Source organism: Oncorhynchus kisutch, linkage group LG5 (assembly GCF_002021735.2).
Source record: "Oncorhynchus kisutch isolate 150728-3 linkage group LG5, Okis_V2, whole genome shotgun sequence".
In the NCBI taxonomy this organism is placed as follows: Eukaryota; Metazoa; Chordata; class Actinopteri; order Salmoniformes; family Salmonidae; genus Oncorhynchus; species Oncorhynchus kisutch.
The window spans coordinates 21,614,318-21,633,415 of record NC_034178.2 but is presented as its reverse complement, the minus strand read 5'-3'; the positions used below and the strand labels follow the sequence as shown (position 1 = coordinate 21,633,415).

At 41.6% G+C, this 19,098-nt stretch overlaps 1 protein-coding gene across 4 annotated transcripts in view; it reads right to left on the bottom strand.

Moving 5' to 3' along the window:
* The window catches only part of LOC109890760 (receptor-type tyrosine-protein phosphatase T-like), a 484,190-nt gene that overhangs the window by 210,918 nt on the left and 254,174 nt on the right, over window positions 1–19,098 (bottom strand). The gene's annotated exons all lie outside the window — the stretch shown is intronic.

Here is a 19,098-nt window from a genome sequence, read left to right as displayed (position 1 = left end):
TTAATCTAAGTTTAGTTTTCACTTTAAACCTTTTTTATATAAACTTAGATTGGAAGTTAATTCTGAACTGCCACTGGAGGTGGTTTAACTGATAAATGGCAGCATATCTACTGTGGAGGAACCAAAACTACAGTTCCTCACAGAATAATTAGAGACTATTTGAATCCTGAGTTTTATGATAATGATGAGTTTTCAAGGAGATACCACTTCTCCAAAGACTCTGTAATGCAACTGGGAAGGAAGGTTGCACAAACCATTAAGCTTTGGGAGTGATAGTAACGTGGCTGTACCCCCACTACTTCAGCTCCTGTTGGCCCTACAGTTCTACGCAACTGGATGTTTCCAGATGGTGGATGGGGATCTTTTTGGACTCCACAAGTCAACCATCTGCAGGATTGTAGTCCGAGTGTCCAGTGGTATTGCTGGTCTGACAAATCAGTACATACGGTTGAATCGTACAGAGGAAACAGCAGCTGGATTTTACAGGAGAGCTAGATTCTTAGGTGTACTAGGGGCAATAGACTGCCTGCCTCTCCTCTGCCGCATCCTTTTTGGCTTTCTCTTTGAAATTTTTCCAGCACACATTCATCCGATTTGGGTCCCTCTTCTCTTAAATCCGTGTCAATCCATTAAATCTGTTGCATAATATGGCCATGGGGTCTTCCTTCTTTTTGAAAGTCATGTTGAGTCTTTTTATCCTCTATCTTAGTAAATTCCATCATCAGCTCCAACAAGAGGTTTTTTTCATAAGCAGAGAAATTTGAACTTCTTTGACATGCAATGATCAGTTAGCTAGCGAACAAATAATAAAGGGCTAAATAACGTTAAGTAATGACAATAACACGTTATATTTTATGCTAAATAGCTTGGTTTATAAACTAGCTAGCTACAGTAGCTAACATTAGCTAAAGAACGAGTTTTCTGTCTAATACTGGCAAACCCATAAGAACCTTTCTGTCTAATACTGGCAAACCCATAAGAACCTTTCACAATAGAGTTGCAGTAGTGCTACATTGCTATTATTTTATCAAGGAACAGCAACTTTGTGGCCTCATTTGTCAAATAGGCTAGCAACTTCGTTTCAACTCGTGAAATACCTCATATATTGGTGTAACATGTCACTAATTTAAACCATGTTGGTGCAACCCACTCTATATCATATGAACAAAATGTATTTAAATGGCATTCTATCATGCAGTATAGTGCATTATAAAACATCCTATAAGCACTAATAACAGACCATTTCAATAACAGCCTTCAAAGGCATTAAACACAGTTGGTTCATACCAAAGTTGTGTCCCACCAAGTATGTCGCATGTCACAACTTCAAAAGGAGAGGCGTTTTAATCTAAATGCATTTTTTTGTCAGAAATGCCTTCTGGAGCATGTGAACTTTCATGTGCCTTAATAACAAACTTGTATTCCATCTGTAAATATGAATACAATTGTTCAATTTCGAGCCTAGTTGGTTTAGCCACGGAAAAAAACAGGAACTTTCTTGCTAGCCATGATTGGCTGAGATAATGGATGGGCTGGACATGCCGAGAGATGAGTTCTGATTGGTTGGCCATGTACCACGCTTCTGTCTATAACATGAGCTGCTCAGTATGTGTAGATAATCCTTGCTACCGTGGCTTTTTTTGAAAGATATAACGTTAGCCATGAATAACCACAAAAGTGTTGCTACTGCTCTCAACAACATTGCTATCTTGAATTTAGCTGGCTCTATTGACAATCATCAGTGTGAAATAGTTGTAATGGACTACTTTATACACATGGTCAGTGTGAACCAGAGGGACTTGACACAACGGGCCAAACAAGCTGTAGCTACAAACAATGGAAAAAAACATGCTGCCATGAAGCATTCACCCATGTAAGAGTCTAGCAAAATATTTAGACATTATATATTTCAAATTTTGTCAGAAATTAATTTTCATTGCAAGTTAAAGCCTACTGTTCGCTAGCTAGTGAACGTTAGCTAGCTAGCTAACATTGAACCTAGTTGGTTAGCTTTAGCTACTTGCATATGCATACTACGTGACAATCAGTTTGTACTGTAGCTATGGGTTGGGATTATGGTTCATTGTTACAAATGACATCCCATGAGCTACATGTCTAAACAAAAGACTCCACTTTGTCAGATGATTACATGACCCATCAAGTTAGCCAGATGTGTATGCGGTTGGTAATGGCCATCTATTGTAAACAACAGTAACCCATCCACTTTGCTAAATGTGGCTGGGGGGTAGCTATAGCATTTCTTTCACATTACTTTTAGACATGTGTGTCTGGGTAAGCATCATCTAATAATTATAAGATATTTAAATAATATTTTTTATCTGGACACATTCTTATTTTTGATATCGCTACAATGCAAATATGCAAGTAACCATTTCACTGTAACCGTTTACACCTTCAAATAAACTTAGATTGTTTTTGATATGGTGTGGTTTTACCAGAGATGATAAAGTGAACAACAACATGACCTGGACCCATGTTTGATTAGGATTTTGGCCAAGGACTAGGTAAAGTGTATTTCTACCTTCAGTTTTTCCATATGGTAGGCTATTACCACTCCCATTTTTTGTCTTGAAATCTCTGGTTGTTTACTACACTACTTTACTAACTCTGTTTACCACATCACTGACATGTGAATCCTTAAATAGATGGGTTTAAGAGGTTGTAAACTATGCTGAATAGGTGTAGATAAACAAGAGCTCTCCAGTAGGTGTACCGAAACGATTCAAGGGCCATTTTCTCAAAAGTGGGGTTACAAGTTTTTCAACTTTTAAAGCAGAATTACTTTCCCATTGTTCCTCAACAGCAGAGTATGATATACCATTTTGTAGCTCTGAGTAATCAATGTAAAAAAAACAATTTCAAATTTTGCTACGTAGACCAATTTGAGCCGGTCAGTCACAAATGTGGGCCTGCAAGCTTCTTTTTCCAATGCTTTCTGATACACCGTCATTCAGGATGACCAACATTGCAAACGTTACCTTAAATGGTTTGATAGTTCCTAGTGACAAGCTGTCCTACTGTAAGTAGAAAGGAAGAGCAGAAATGCAGGATAGAAAGGTAAACATATTGCTATGTGTGTGGGTTGTAAACATGGTGGTTGCCTAATTGGTACCAATCCCCAAAATAGTATGTGATTTAAGGAATTATTTCTATCAACAGCACACAATATTGTCATTTTCGGGCATATGTATTGTTTTGCAATAGTGAAGGAGAATATAATGGCACTGTCAGTTCTATTGGTCCTACCAGTGAGTTTCCATTTCCATTTGAATTATCTCCACAGTGCTGGGTGTCACGGCAATGAAATACTGGCAATACATTACAACAGAAATATTGACGCCGTCAAAACAATCAGGCAGCGCTTCCATAACCACAAACATCCAAACACATGGCCTGTATTGTTTTTATTTTTTTACCGGTTGAGATTGATGTTTGTGTAAATTGATGTCTGCAGGGTTGCGGGCAATAAAAACATTTTAGACTGATGTTTCACAGATCACAACTCCATTATACAATTCAAATCAAACCAATTGACAGCTCAGTGCCTGCTGGCAGCTAGGCCAGTCGCTGCTTGAAAGGCTTTCATGGTAAGTGCTGGATCCGGCGATGTCCCGAGACCGTGTTGCACTGACCACGGGCAAATAAGCAAATAAGCAGTTGAGGCAAGACAAGCCCAGAAAGAAAAAAAACAGAAATGATAAGGAGTGTTTGTGTGTGTTTGTGTATGTGGGCGGGGTCATCCAGAGTTGTGTCCTATATAAGCCTTTTTGAAACATGTCATTGTGGACCTCCAGACAAAGCTGGGCCAAAATTATGCAATATGAATATGGGTCTCTAGCCGTATAGACTTTGGGTGTGTGATTGGTGGTCCTTGGCTGTGTGAGACAGTGGGCTAGGGTGAGTCAGACTTCAGCATCTGTCAGACGTCATGGGGGTGTTTTAAAGGCTGCTGGCTAATCTAGACTGATTAGCATAAGTCCTCATCAAGCCACTAATGGCTTGCAGGATTTCCAAGCTCGATAAAGAGTCGTAAAGGAACTGAAACTGAAACAAATGGAGCCTTCCTGTAGACGTGGTTTCCTAATTCCTTTCCTAGCTATAATTTATGCCATAAAGTTTAGGTTGACTGGTTCACAACACTTAGCATTTGTCTTCGCAAGGCATCCGTTTGAGTTGACAATCATCCACTATTGAATGCATGGCAGCAATAAATATTTCCTTGTTGTTGTGCTTCAATAGACTGTCCCCATTGCCATCGAGGTTCTATCTGCTGTCACCAAGTCCTTGCATTTGATACAAACGTCAGTGAAAAATGTATATTTGTGATATACTCTGCTCAAAAAAATAAAGGGAACACTAAAATAACACGTCCTAGATCTGAATGAATGAAATATTCTTATGAAATACTTTTTTCTTTACATAGTTGAATGTGCTGACAACAAAATCACACAAAAATGATCAATGGAAATCAAATTTATCAACCCATGGAGGTCTGGATTTGGAGTCACACTCAAAATTAAAGTGGAAAACCACACTACAGGCTGATCCAACTTTGATGTAATGTCCTTAAAACAAGTCAAAATGAGACTCAGTAGGCCTCCACGTGCCTGTATGACCTCCCTACAACGCCTGGGCATGCTCCAGATGAGGTGGAGGATGTTCTCCCGAGGGATCTCCTCCCAGACCTGGACTAAAGCATCCTCCAACTCCTGGACAGTCTGTGGTGGATGGAGCGAGACATGATGTCCCAGATGTGCTCAATTGGATTCAGGTCTGGGGAACGGGCGGGCCAGTCCATAGCATCAATGCCTTCCTCTTGCAGGAACTGCTGACATACTCCAGCCACATGAGGTCTAGCATTGTCTTGCATTAGGAGGAACCCAGGGCCAACCGCACCAGCATATGGTATCACAAGAGGTCTGAGGATCTCATCTCGGTACCTAATGGCAGTCAGGCTATCTCTGGCGAGCACATTGAGGGCTGTGCGGCCCCCCAAAGAAATACCACCCCACACCATGACTGACCCACCGCCAAACCGGTCATGCTGGAGGATGTTGCAGGCAGCAGAACTTTCTCCACGGCGTCTCCAGACTGTCACGTCTGTCACATGTGCTCAGTGTGAACCTGCTTTCATCTGTGAAGAGCACAGGGCGCCAGTTGGCGAAGAACCCCTCCTTTATTGGGGGTGTCTTGCTAAATGCCTATAATTTCCACCTGTTGTCTATTCCATTTGCACAACAGCATGGGAAATGTATTGTCAATCAGTGTTGCTTCCTAAGTGAACAGTTTGATTTTACAGAAGTGTGATTGACTTGGAGTTACATTGTGTTGTTTAAGTGTTCCCTTTATTTTTTTGAGCAGTGTATTTATAGTGGAATTTCAGGCAGCAACACAGCACATTGACTCAGGAAGTCCTACTGCCATCAACACCCTAACATTTTATACCCGCCAGGCCTGCAGTGAGACTGCGTTGCTCATAATAAATACCTGAAATCAATATTTATTCATGGAGACTCTTACTCAGACTTGTAAAATATTATCCCCAAATATTTGTTGCTTTAGTTTGGGTGTGAATGCGTATTCCTTTGGCTCTCCTTCTCGTTGGTTGATATACTCAGCAGGGAGGCGTAATAAAGCAGAGGTAGTTTACTGCCCAATGAAACAGCAGAAGCCCACTGAGGCACTGCACTGTGGATAATGGAGAGACTACGTCTGTGGAATAACTCGTTGCCGATACGAGAGATGGATGCCAATAAATAAGGACGCTGTACCAAACAGCAGCACACATAAATAAAAGCAAAAGACAGGGCAATGTGTCTTTTTGTTTAATGGCAGAGTTCGGGGAAAGTTTCCATTGCTGTTGTTTGATGTTTGAGATTTCAATTGGTTCATAGTTCCTTACTCAACTTTAACTTTTGTTAGTGACAAGTTTGGTCTGAATAAAACATCTATATAATACAGTATGCCCTACAAATTGAAATGGGCTAAACCAAATAAATATACTTTTTTATTAGAAATAAGGACATTCAAGAACAGGATGGTCGCTTCAATTGTTGGGACATTAATATATTTGCTTCAAAACCCCCGCAATCAATGAAAAGCCTACAAAATGCCATAGCAACAATGGCCTCAATCGCAATATCAATCTATAAATGTTTCCACCTCGGGGACAAAGGAGAGGACAGTTTCAAAAGCTACAAGGCAATCAATGGTCTTCCATTATCCATTCATGTCCATTCAGTTATCTTGTATAGGAAGCCTTTTCAGTGTCACACTAGATACAAATCAAGAGGGAATGATGCTGATGCATTTGGCGAAAGAGAGGCTACAATGTGGGGAGGAAATAATAGGTCTCTATAATATACAGATAATAAAATATACCATTTAAAAGACACATTTATCCAGAGTGACTGAATACGCGAGTGCATACATTTTTAGGAAGTGTATGTGATCCCTGCAGGAATTTAACCTACGACCTTGGCGTTACCAGCACCATGGTCTAACCAACCACGCAGAACCACATTGTCTGCCTGGGCACGTTATCATTGGAGTTGGGGTGGCTGACTAGCTGCAGTAGGGGCAGGTGATACAACTGCTATATGGCTACCAGCTCGGGGCAAGGTAGCAAATCCACTTCACTCAGGCCATTAGCGAACAGTTAAAAGGCAGGCCTGTAATTGAGTGGAGTAAGTGTGAAGTTGCTCAGCTTGTCCATCCATCTCTCCGTTGTCACTGGGAAACAGGGACAAATGGGGTGCTGTTTGTAGCATGCCATTTGTTGTGAAACAGATTAATTACGAGGCACAAACTGTTTACATTTTGTAGCATCTGTTACATAGCATTTACCATGTTACAAACGACATCCCATGAGGGTACAACAGGATACAGCTCTTACAGAAGAGACTTTGTTGTAACAGTGGTCCTTACAGTATTGGCTAGGGGAGCTTGCACACATTTACAGTACTGTGCGTCTAGGGAAAGATGAAAAGGGAGGGAAAGTATTGATGCCAGAGAATGCGAGATGACAAAGGAAGATTCTGTGTGGATTTGGACACATATTGATTTTATTTGCATGTACAGCACTGCATATTGAGAGACAAGAGAAGAGCTGTCATTTGACGACTGCTACGTACACAGTTGGCTTAGAACAGAAGGGCAGAACTCGTAATGCACAATCAACTTTTTTATCCGTTAGTTATGTCACTTGTCCATGAGATGGTTGTGCTAACGAAATGCTTGTGCTTATAGTTCCGACAGTGCAGCAATATCTAACAATTTCACGACAAATACCTAATACACACAAATTTATGTAAAGGAATGAAATTAAGAATATATAAATATATGGACGAGCAACATCAGAGCGGCATAGACTAATATACAGTAGATAGTATAGAATACAGTATACGTATACATATGAGATGAGTAATGCAAGATATGTAAACATTATTAAAGTGACATTATTAAGGTGACTAGTGTTCCATTTATTAAAGTGGCCAATGATTTCAACAGTCTCCGTGTGCTATTGATGGCTATTTAACAGTTTGATGGCGTTGAGATAGAAGCTGTTTTTCTGTTTCTCGGTCCCAGCTTTGATGCACCTATACTGGCCTCGCCTTCTGGATCATAACGGGGTGGACAAGCAGTTGCTCAGGTGGTTGTAGTCCTTGATGATCTTTTTGGCCTTCCTGTGACATTGGGTGCTGTAGGTGTCCTGGAGGGCTGTTGCGCCTTCTTCACCACACTGTCTGTGTGGGTGAACCATTTCAATTTGTCAGTGATATGTAAGTCAAGGAACTTAAAACATTCCACCTTCTCCACTGTGGTCCCGTTGATGTGGATAGGGGGGTGCTCCCTCTGCTGTTACCTGAAGTCCACTATAATCTCCTTCACTTTGTTGACGTTGAGGGAGAGGTTATTTTCCGGATACCACACTCCCAGAGCCCTCACCTCCTCCCTGTAGGCTGTCTCGTCGTTGTTAGTAATCAAGCCTACTACTGTTGTGTCGTCTGCAAACTTGATGATTGAGTTGGAGTCGTGCATGGCCATGCAGTAATGGGTGAACAGGGAGTACAGGAGGGGGCTGAGCATGCACCCTTGTGGGGCCCCAGTGTTCACGATCAGCGAAGTGGAGATGTTGTTTCCTACCTTCACCACCTGGGGGCAGCCCGTCAGGAAGTCCAGGACCCAGTTGCACAGGGCAGGGTCGAGACCTATGGTGTTGAATGCTGAGCTATAGTCAATGAACAGCATTCTTACGTAGGTATTCCTCTTGTCCAGATGGGATAGGGCAAGTGTGCAGTGTGATGGTGATTTCATCGTCTGTGAACCAATTGGGGCGCTAAGCAAATTGAAGTGGGTCTAGGGTGACAGGTAAGGTAGAGGTGATATGATCCTTGACTAGTCTCTCAAAACACTTCATGATGACAGAAGTGAGTGCTACGTGGCTATAGTCATTTAGTTCAGTTTCCTTTGCATTCTTGGGTAAATGAACAATGGTGGCCATCTTGAAAGGATGTGGGGACAGCAGACTGGGATAGGGAGAGATTGAATATGTACGTAAACACACCATCCAGCTGGTCTGCGCATGCTCTGAGAATGCGGCTAGGGATGCCGTTTGGGCTGCCAGCCTTGCGAGGGTGAATACGTTTAAATGTCTTACCGTAGCTGGCCACCTCGGTGGCACTGTGTTATCCTCAAAGCAGGCAAAGAACATGTTTAGCTTATCCGGAAACAAGACGTCGGTGTCCGCGTTGTGGCTGGTTTTCCTTTTGTAGTCCGTGATTGTCTGTAGATTGTCTGTAGTCATTGAATTACGACTCCACTTTGTTTCTATACTGATGTTTTTCCTGTTTAATTGCCTTGCGGAGGAATGACTACTCTGTTTGTATTCTGCCATATTCCCAGTCACCTTGCCATGGTTAAATGCAGTGGTTCGTGCTTTCAGTGTTGAGTGAATGCTGCCAACGATACACGGTTTCTGCTTAGGGTAGGTTTTAATAGTCACAGTGGGTACAAAATCTCCTATATTCTTCTTTATAAACTCAGTAACTATCTCAGTTTATACATCTATATTATTTTCTGAAGCTCCCCGGAACATATCCCAGCCCACGTGATCAAAACAATCTTGAAACATGGATTCTGATTGGTCAGACCAGTGTTGAATAGTCCTTAGCATGGGTACATCCTGTTTCAGTTTCCGCCTATAGGAAGGGAGGAGCAAAATGGAGTCGTGGACAGATTTGCCGAAAGGAGGGCATGCCGGAAGTTGGAATAACAATGGTTGAGTGTTTTTCCAGCGCGAGTACTACAGTCAATATGCTGATCGAATTTAGGTAGCCTTTTCCTCAAACTTGCTTTGTTGAAGTCCCCAGATACAATAAATGCAGCCTCAGGATATATGGTTTCCAGTTTGCAAGTCCAGTGAAGTTCCTTGAGGGCAGGATGTGGGGACAGCAGACTGGGATAGGGAGAGATTGAATATGTACGTAAACACACCATCCAGCTGGTCTGCGCATGCTCTGAGAATGCGGCTAGGGATGCCGTTTGGGCTGCCAGCCTTGCGAGGGTGAATACGTTTAAATGTCTTTTAACATGGAGTTTGCAAGTCCAGTGAAGTTCCTTGATTGGCTTTAGGGGGGATATACACGGCTGGGACAATAACCAAAGATAATTCTCTTGGGAGATAATACGGTCGGCATTTGATTGTGAGGGATTCTAGGTCGGGTGAAAAAAAGAACTTGAGTTCCTGTATGTTATTAGAATTACACCATGAGTCGTTAGTCATGAAACATACACACCCCACCCTTCTTCTTCCCGGCGCGATGAACTGAGAATCCAGATGGCTGGACCAACTCCGACAGGTTTATCCTGAGTGAGCCATGTTCCCGTGAAACAGAGTATGTTACAATTCCTGATGTCTATCGGGAAAGAAACCATTGCCCTGATCTTGCCAACTTTGTTATCCAGGGACTAAAAATTAGCGAGTAATATACTCAGAAGCGGTATTTGGTGTGTGCGCCTTCTAAGTCTGATGTGAAGACCGCTCAGAATCCCTCTACTTTTACGGAGTTGTTTTGGGTCGGCCTCTGGAATAAGTTCAATTGCCCTGAGTGGTGCATACAAAGGATCCGCTTCGGGAAAGTTGCCGCCGCTCTGATATTCAATAGTTATTCCTGGCTGTATGTAATAACACATAAGATGTTCTGGACTAATGATGTAAGAAATAATACAGAAAAAAAACGATGCAATGTTTCCTAAGAATTACAAGCGAGGCAGCCCTCTCTGTCGGTGCCATTTTCTTTCTTTTTTTAAGACCACATAGACCAGACAAATTCTAATCTGGACATTGAAGCCATTTCCACTGGTGATTTTCATTCTACCCCTCTGTCCAGGGAATGATTTAGACCATGGACACAAGGTGGGTTCAATTAATTATCAAATAGAACAGAAAACCAGCAGTACTCCAGAACTCCAGGCTCAGATTTGAATAACCCTGATACAGGCTTGCCAGGGGTAAATTGACAGTACTGTTCTAAAAATGTACTTTTCACCAATATACACTACCATTCAAAAGTTTGGGGTCACGTAGAAATGTCCTTGTTTTTGAAAGAAAAGCAAATTTTTTGTCCATTACAATTGCATGAAATTGATCAAAAATACATTGTAGATATTGTTAATGTTGTAAATGACTATTGTAGCTGGAAACGGATTATTTTTTTATGGAAAATCTACATAGGTGTACAGAGGCCCATTATCAGCAACCATCACTCCTTTGTTCCAATGGCACGTTGTGTTAGCTAATCCAAGTTTATCATTTTAAAAGGCTAATTAATCATTAGAAAACTATTTTGCAATTATGTTAGCACAGCTGAAAACTGTTGTGCTGATTAAGGTAGTATCTGGAGCATCAGCATTTGTGGGTTCGATTACAGGCTCAAAATGTCCAGAAACAAATAACTTTCTTCTGAAACTCTTCAATTTATTCTTGTTCAGAGAAATGAAGGCTATTCCATGTCATAAATTGCCAAGAAACTGAAGATCTCGTACAATGCTGTGTACTACTCCCTTCACAGAACAGCGCAAACAGGCTCTAACCAGAATAGAAAGAGGAGTAGGAGGCCCCGGTGCACAACTGAGCGAGAAGACAAGTACATTAGAGTGTCTAGTTTGAGAAACAGATGCCTCACAAATCCTGAACTGGCAGTTTCATTAAATAGTACCTGCAAAACACCATTCTCAACATCAAAAGTGAAGAGGCGACTTCGGGATGCTGGCCTTCTAGGCAGAGTTGCAAAGAAAAAGCCATATCTCAGACTGGCCAATAAAAATAAAAGATTCTATGGGCAAAAGAACACAGACACTGGACAGAGGAAGATTGGAAAAAAGTGTTATGGACAGACAAATCTAAATTTAAGCAGTTCGGATCCCAAAGAAGAACATCCGTGAGATGCAGAAAAAATGAAAAGATGCTAGAGGAGTGCTTGACGCCATCTGTCATGGTGGAGGCAATGTGATGGTCTGGAGGTGCTTTGGTGGTGGTAAAGTGGGAGCTATGTACAGGGTAAATGGAATCTTGAAGAAGGAAGGTTATCACTCCATTTTGCAACTACATGCCATAGCCTGTGGACAGTGCTTAATTGGAGCCAATTTCCTCCTACAACAGGACAATGACCCAAACTACAGCTCCAAACTATGCAATAACTATTTAGGGAAGAAGCAGTCAGCTGGTAGTCTGTCTATAATGGAGTGGCTAGCACAGTGACCCGATCTCAAGCCTATTGACCTGTTGTGCTTGACCGTAGGGTACGTAAGAAGTGCCATCAAGCCAATCCAACTTGTGGGAGGTGCTTCAGGAAGCATGGGGTAAAATCTCTTCAGATTACCTCAACAAATTGACTAATAGAATGCCAAAGGTCTGCAAGGCTGTAAATGCTGCAAATGGAAGATTATTTGACGAAAGCAAAGTTTGCAGGACACAATTATTATTTAAATTAAAAATCATTATTTCTAACCTTGTGAATTCTTGACTATATTTCCTATTAATTTTGCAGCTCATTTCATGTATGTTTTCATGGAAATAGAAAGGTACACTCACCTCCATATGTATTTGATAGTGAAGCTAACATTTTAAATTTGTTTTTATACTCCAGCATTTTAGATTTCAGATAGAATGTTTCAAATTAGGCAGCAGTACATAATTTCAGCTTTTATTTTAGTATATTTTCACACATATCTGTTACACTGTTTAGGAATTAAAGCATTTTATGTATTTGAAGAAACAAGTATTTGGACAAATTCACTTATATTGTATTAAAGTGCTCAAAAGTGGATTTCATCAAGTGTTTGACTTTATCAACTTGTTGGATGCATTTGCAGTTTATTTTGGTTGTATTTTAGATTATGTTTTACCCAATAGGAACTGAATGGTGAATAATGACTGGAGTAATTTTCTTTCTAAGTGAGTAGATAACATGTTTCTGAACAATGCAATGACTAAGAAATATCCTAAATGAATAATGAATTATGATTAGTGAGAAAGTCAGAGGCTACAACCAAACATGCTAACACCATTATCAATAACAGGGGAGGTTAGCATTTTTAAGTTGTGTTTTGGATCATGTTTTGCACAATAGGAATTGAATGGTGAATAATGTGTTGTGCCACTTTGGAGTCACTTGTATTGTAAGTAAGAATACAAAATGTTTCTGAACACTTCTACAGTACATTCCTGTGGATGCTTCCATGATTATTGATAATCATGAATCAATGAATTAATGATGAATGAGAAGGTTACAGAGGCACAATGATCATGCCCCCCCCCCAAAAAAAACTTCCCCTGTTAATGGTAATGTTGAGAAGTTAGCAAGTTTTGTTGTAGCCTCTAACTTTCTCACTCATCATTATTCATTCAGGATAATTAATAAATTATTTAAAGTGTTCAGAAACATATTATCCACTTATAAATTACTCCAGTTAGCATTCACCATTCATTTACTATTGGGTAAAACCTAAACCAAAACACAACCAAAATAAACTGCAAATGCATCCAACGAGTTTGTAGAGTAATAAGCTTGATGTAGTCACTGCAACCAAGGAATATGGGACTAAATACTAAACTTACTTTTATACTTGAATACCCTATAAGTGAATTTGTCCTTTACATGGGGGGGACTACATACAAAAAGTGCTTTTGTTTCTAAATGGTAAAACAGATATCTATGAACATACCCTCAAATAAAAGGTGCATCATATGAAACATTTGACCCCAAATCCAATATGTTGAAGTAGAGAGACAAATGTAAAAAATGTGGTTCACTGTCCAAATATATATATGGATGGGAGAGTATGTTCTCCTATTCATCTGAATGGGAAAACAACTTTGGGCTTCAAGCATCAGAGCAAAACCACATTCTCTGCCTCTGAATACAGGCCTTAACTTTGGTCCCTGGTTGTCAAAGGTAAGAAAAGGAGTTCTATTCACACAAAAACGACTTCTGCTTTCGTCAAATCCCCTCACACACCCAAAAGACTGACGAGGAGTGGGGACAGTGACATCAAAACATTTCAACAGTGTGTGCTACAAATTCAACAGAACAAAGATCAATGACTTACACAAAGCATTCAAGTGCTCAAGTATTTACACATCCTGCATTTCCATACAGATGATGTTAGGCAAAAAGTAAGGGGGTACACTACAGAAGAAAAGCCACCCCAAAGACTCTTCGGCATTGATTAATGCAAAGTTATTATGTCTTCTTTGTTTCCCCTCAGTGCATCTTTCATATCTTCCCTTTCTCTTTTTTGTCAGCGAAGGCAATTCATTTCTGAAAACCCTTGATGACTCGATAGTACAAGAGAGGAGCTGTGATTGCGAAGTCTGTTCGTGTGTGTGTGTGTGTGTGTGTGTGTGTGTGTGTGTGTGTGTGTGTGTGTGTGTGTGTGTGTGTGTGTGTGTGTGTTTGTGTGTGTGTGAGATCAAAAGGACCACATCCTCAACCTGACATCCGGAGACGGTCCTCTCAGTGGGGGGCCATGTTTATGTACTCACACATTGATCTGTGCGTGTCCGTGTGTGTGTGTATGCACGTGAGTCTGTGTGTGTGTGTGTGTGTGTGTGTATGTGTGCAGGTGTGTTTGTGTGTGCAATTCAGAGCTTGAACCCTGCCATCATACTTTGCTTGAACCTGTCGTCACCACGCTGCTGTTCTACCATTAGTGTAGCTTAGAAGTCAACAGAGGTCACAGGAACTGATGGTTCCTTATTAATGAGGTTTTCGTCATGGTGCATGTATGTCTCTGTTTGACTACTAACCATGGTGAGCATGTCAGCTAGTTGGCTAACAATAGATCCCTCCTTGCTGCAAAAAGTCAGACGGTGTGTTTGTAAACTGAACTCAACATTGTATACGGTTCATTTGTCAATTAGCCACACCTGTTGCTGAATTTTTTGGGGAGCACACAGCCATGCAATCTCCATAGACAAACGTTGCAGTAGAATGGCCTTACTGAAGAGCTATTTGACTTTCAACATGGTATCGTCATAGGATGCCACCTTAACAACAAGTCAGTTTGACAAATGTCTGCCCTGCTAGAGCTGCCCCAGTCAACTGTAAGTGGAAACATCTAGGAAGAAAAACATCTCAGCTGCGAAGTGGTAGGCCACACAAGCTCACAGAATGGGACTGGCGAGTGTTGAAACGCATACAAATTGTCTGTCGACGGTTACAACACTCCATACCGAGTTCCAAACTGCCTCTGGAAGTAACGTCAGCACAAGAACTGTTTGACGGGAGCTTCAGGAAATTGGTTTCTATGGACGAGCAGTCACACACAAGCTTAAGATCAGCATGCAAAATGCCAAGAGTCGGCTGGAGTGCTGTAAAGCTCGACACCATTTGACTCTGGAGCAGTGGAAACGCATTTTCTGGAGTGATGAATCACGTTTCAACATCTGGCAGTCCGGTGGACAAATCTGGATTTGGCAGCGCCAGGAGAATGCTACCTGACCGAATGCATAGTGTCAACTGTAAAGTTTGGTGGATGATAAATAATGGTCTGGGGCTGTTTTTCATGGTTTGGCTAGGCCCCTTAGTTCCAGTGAAGGGAAATCTTAACTCTACAGCATACAATGATATTCTGTGCTTCCAGCTTTGTGGCAACAGTTTGGGGAAGGCCCTTTCCTGTTTCAAGATTATAATTCCCCCGTGCACTATGTGAGGTTCATACAGAAATGGTTTGTCGAGATCAGTGTGGAAAAACTTGACTGGCCTGCACAGAGCCCTGACCTCAAACCCATCGAACACCTTTGGGATGATCTGGATCGCCAACTGCGAGCCAGGCCTAATAGCCCAACATCAGTGCCGGACCTCACTAGTGCTCTTGTTGCTGAATGGAAAAAAGTTCCTGCAGCAATGTTCCAATGTACAGTGGAACACCTTCCCATAAGAGTGGAGGCTGTTACTGCAGAAAAGGGTGTACCAAGTCCGTCTTAATGTTGATCATTTTAGAATGAGATGTTCGACGAGCAGGTGTCCACATACTTTTGGTAATGAAGTGTATGTCACAACAGGTCTAAAAATATGTGTCATGACAGTGTTATTGCCATATTAAGGCTGCCATTGGTGCATTTTTTTTTCGCGTTGCTTGTAATGTATTTTGTACATAATGTTTCTGCCACCCTCACTTATGACCAAAAATAGCTTCTGGATATCATAACAGCAATTACTCACCTCCTACTTGACGAAAAAAAAATCCTTAATGAGTCGGACGCAAAGGATTTACTGTACATACCACACCAGGCCCAAATCCCGTTATTCGTATGACAAAAAGACGCCAATACAGGGGACGCAGGTCCGGGTGCCTTGTGAGAATTTGTCGGCGAGTGGGTATCTCTGCCATTCGTCCTATTGGCCAACGTGCAATCATTGGATCATAAACTGGATGATCTCCGTTCAAGACTATCCTACCAACGAGACATTAAAAACTGTAATATCTTATGTTTCACCGAGTCGGGGCTGAACGACGACATGGATAATAAACAGTTGGCTGGGTTTTTCATGCATCGGCAAGGTGAAATAGCTGCCTCCGGGTAAGACAAGGGTTGGAGGAAAAACGAAATCTAATATCAAGGAATTCTCAAGGCTTTGCTCGCCTGAGGTAGATTATCTCATAATAAGCTGTAGACCACACTATTTAGCAAGAGAGTTTTCATCTATATTTTTCGTATCTGTCTATTTAACACGACAAACCGATGCTAGCAGTAAGACAGCACTCAATGAGCTGTAGAAGGCCATTAGCATACAAGAAAATGCTCATCCAGAGGCGGCACTCCTAGTGGCCGAGGACAAATTTGTTTACCTCATTTCTACCAGCATGTAGCAACCAGAAGAAAAAAATCTCTAGACCACTTTTACACACAGAGATAAGTACAAAGCTCTCCCTCACCTTCCATTTGGCAAATCTGACCATAATTCTCTCCTTCTGATTCCTGCTTACAAGCAAAAACTAAAGGAGACTAAAGGAGACTGAAAATATTTGGCATGGGTCCTCAGATCCTTAAAAAGGTCTACAGTTGCACCATGGAGAGCATACTGACTGGTTGCATCACCACCTGTTATGGCAACTGCTCTGCCTCCGACCGTAAGGCGCTACAGAGCGTAATGCGTACGACCCAGTAAATCACTGAGGGAAAACTTCCTGCCATCCAGGTTTCAGAGAAAGGCCCTTAAAATTCACAAAGACTTCAGCCACGCTAGTCACAGACGGTTCTCTCTGCTACCGCACGGCAAGTCGTACCGGAGCTCTAGGTCCAAAAGGCTTCTTAACAGCTTCTACCCCCAAGCCCCCTCAATCTACCCCTCAATCAATCAAATGTATTTAGAAAGCCCTTCTTACATAAGCTGATGTCACAAAGTGCAGTACAGAAACCCAGCCTAAAACCCCAAACAGCAAGCAATGCAGGTGTAGAAGCATGGTGGCTAGAAAAAACTCCCTAGAAATGCCAGAACCTAGGATGAAACCTAGAGAGGAACCAGGCTATGAGGAGTGGTCAGTCCTCTTCTGGCTATGCCGGGTGCAGATTATAACAGAACATGGCCAAGATGTTCAAATGTTCATCGATGACCAGCAGGGTCTGTTAAACAGCTAATCAAATGATCCCTGGATTATTTGCATTGACCCCCCCCCCCACACACACTTTTTTACACTGCTGCTTCTCACTGTTTATTATCTACAGCATGCATAGTCACTTTACCCCTACCTAAGAGTACATTACCTCAATTACCTCGACTAACCTGTAGCCCTGCACATTGACTCTGTACCGGTACCCCCTGTATATAGCCTCGTTGTTGTCATTTTATTGTTGCTCTTTTTTATTTATTTAGTAAAGATTTTCTTAACTCTTTTTTTCTTAAAACCGCATTGTTGGTTAACCTGTTGTATTCGGCGCATGTGATAAATAAAATGTGATTTGAAGGAGGGGGGCTAATACTGCTGGAGATTGATATAGCAACGTGTGTTTTATTAATCAATTAGTAAGGGACTGACGGGCACAATCAGGGCACAATCAGTGTCAGGTCTGTAAACCTCCCTTCATTAGTCTTTATTACCTGTTAATATTAGAGGGCTGTGGACTTACAGGAGCAGTGTCGGTGAGTCTTGAGTACTTTTCACATCTTTATCAATGTCAATATCCAACCGTTGTGGACTTCCATGAGTAGTCTTTTGTTTTGTGCACAGTTTAGTATAGTTACCGTTGCCTGTGATAGTAACCTTTAAGAACTTTGGGTTGTCGTGACCGTTGTGGAATCGTGTGAAGCCTGTCTGTTGGTTCATACTAGACTGCTACAGTACAGGCCTCTCTGAACACTGTCACATCTCTATGCATATTAGTGTGTTTACCATCACCAAAGGGTTCCTCACCTGCGCCCTCCGCCCTCCGCCCCTCTCCCACCTATCAACATCCTCCTCCGCCCCTCACTGCCTTCTCTATTCTCCCATTTTCGAGGATATTGTCCCTAGTCTAATTTGCCCAAGGCCTGAAAGCGAGAGAAGACTCTTCTGGATCCTCAGATCTCCCAGATGATGCCGTCGGAGGCTTTTAATCCAATCAATAGGGGTAATTATAGGCAATTACAGCAAATGGGAACGCATTGTACCAGACTCAATGTGTTTAACAAATTCTATCAATCCTGTTATGGATGAGATGGGGAGAGACTAATTTCATATTAATGATGTCGGCTCGGTAACAAAAGCTACCTGTAAATTGAAAGTCGCCCCCAGATTCAGACCCACTGAATAAAAGGTAGAACGGGCCTTTTGTTTGTCCTTCGCCGCTTCACACACACAAACATGCATTTAAAGGACCACCATGGCCGATTATGTTAATTTAATTTTCAGATCTCATAAAGAAAAGAATGTAAAGGCAGATCAATACCTCATTCGCATCGACTGTCCATGGACTGCAGTCTACTTCAAGGTGAATACAGTCTACCTTTCAAAACAATGGTTCAGGAATGACTCCACTCAACCTAAGCCTTTATAGTGCTTCGATCCCTAAGCTTTTCCCTGCATATACTTAAACCTTCTCAAGGCCTAGCTACTGTTACAGCACTGTGGTTCATTGGAAAACACATGCAAATCTGCAAACCAACTATCTACCCCTCATCTCTGTCAGAAAGTAACTCTGGCTAGACTACAAGATTTACAAGTCTGACATTTTGGAGTCTTAATAACTGCCAGATTAATAATTATTGATTGGATTTATATAATGTTTTTTCTCCTAGGCGTTAAAAACTCTTTAAGTAAGGAGGGAAACTCCACTCTATGGACACCAATGTATAGCACCACCTTGGGTGATGCACAGCAACCATGTTTGTGCCAGAACACTCACCACACATCAGCTAGCATGGTGGAGAGGTGGGAGTGATATACAGTATGTCAATTAGAATTTAAGGGGGATGATTAGGTGGAAATGATGGAAATGGGGCCTGGATGAGAATTTGTCCAGGACACCGGGGTTAACACACCTACCTAATGGATTTTATTGACCACAGAGAATCAGGACATCTGTTTAACAAT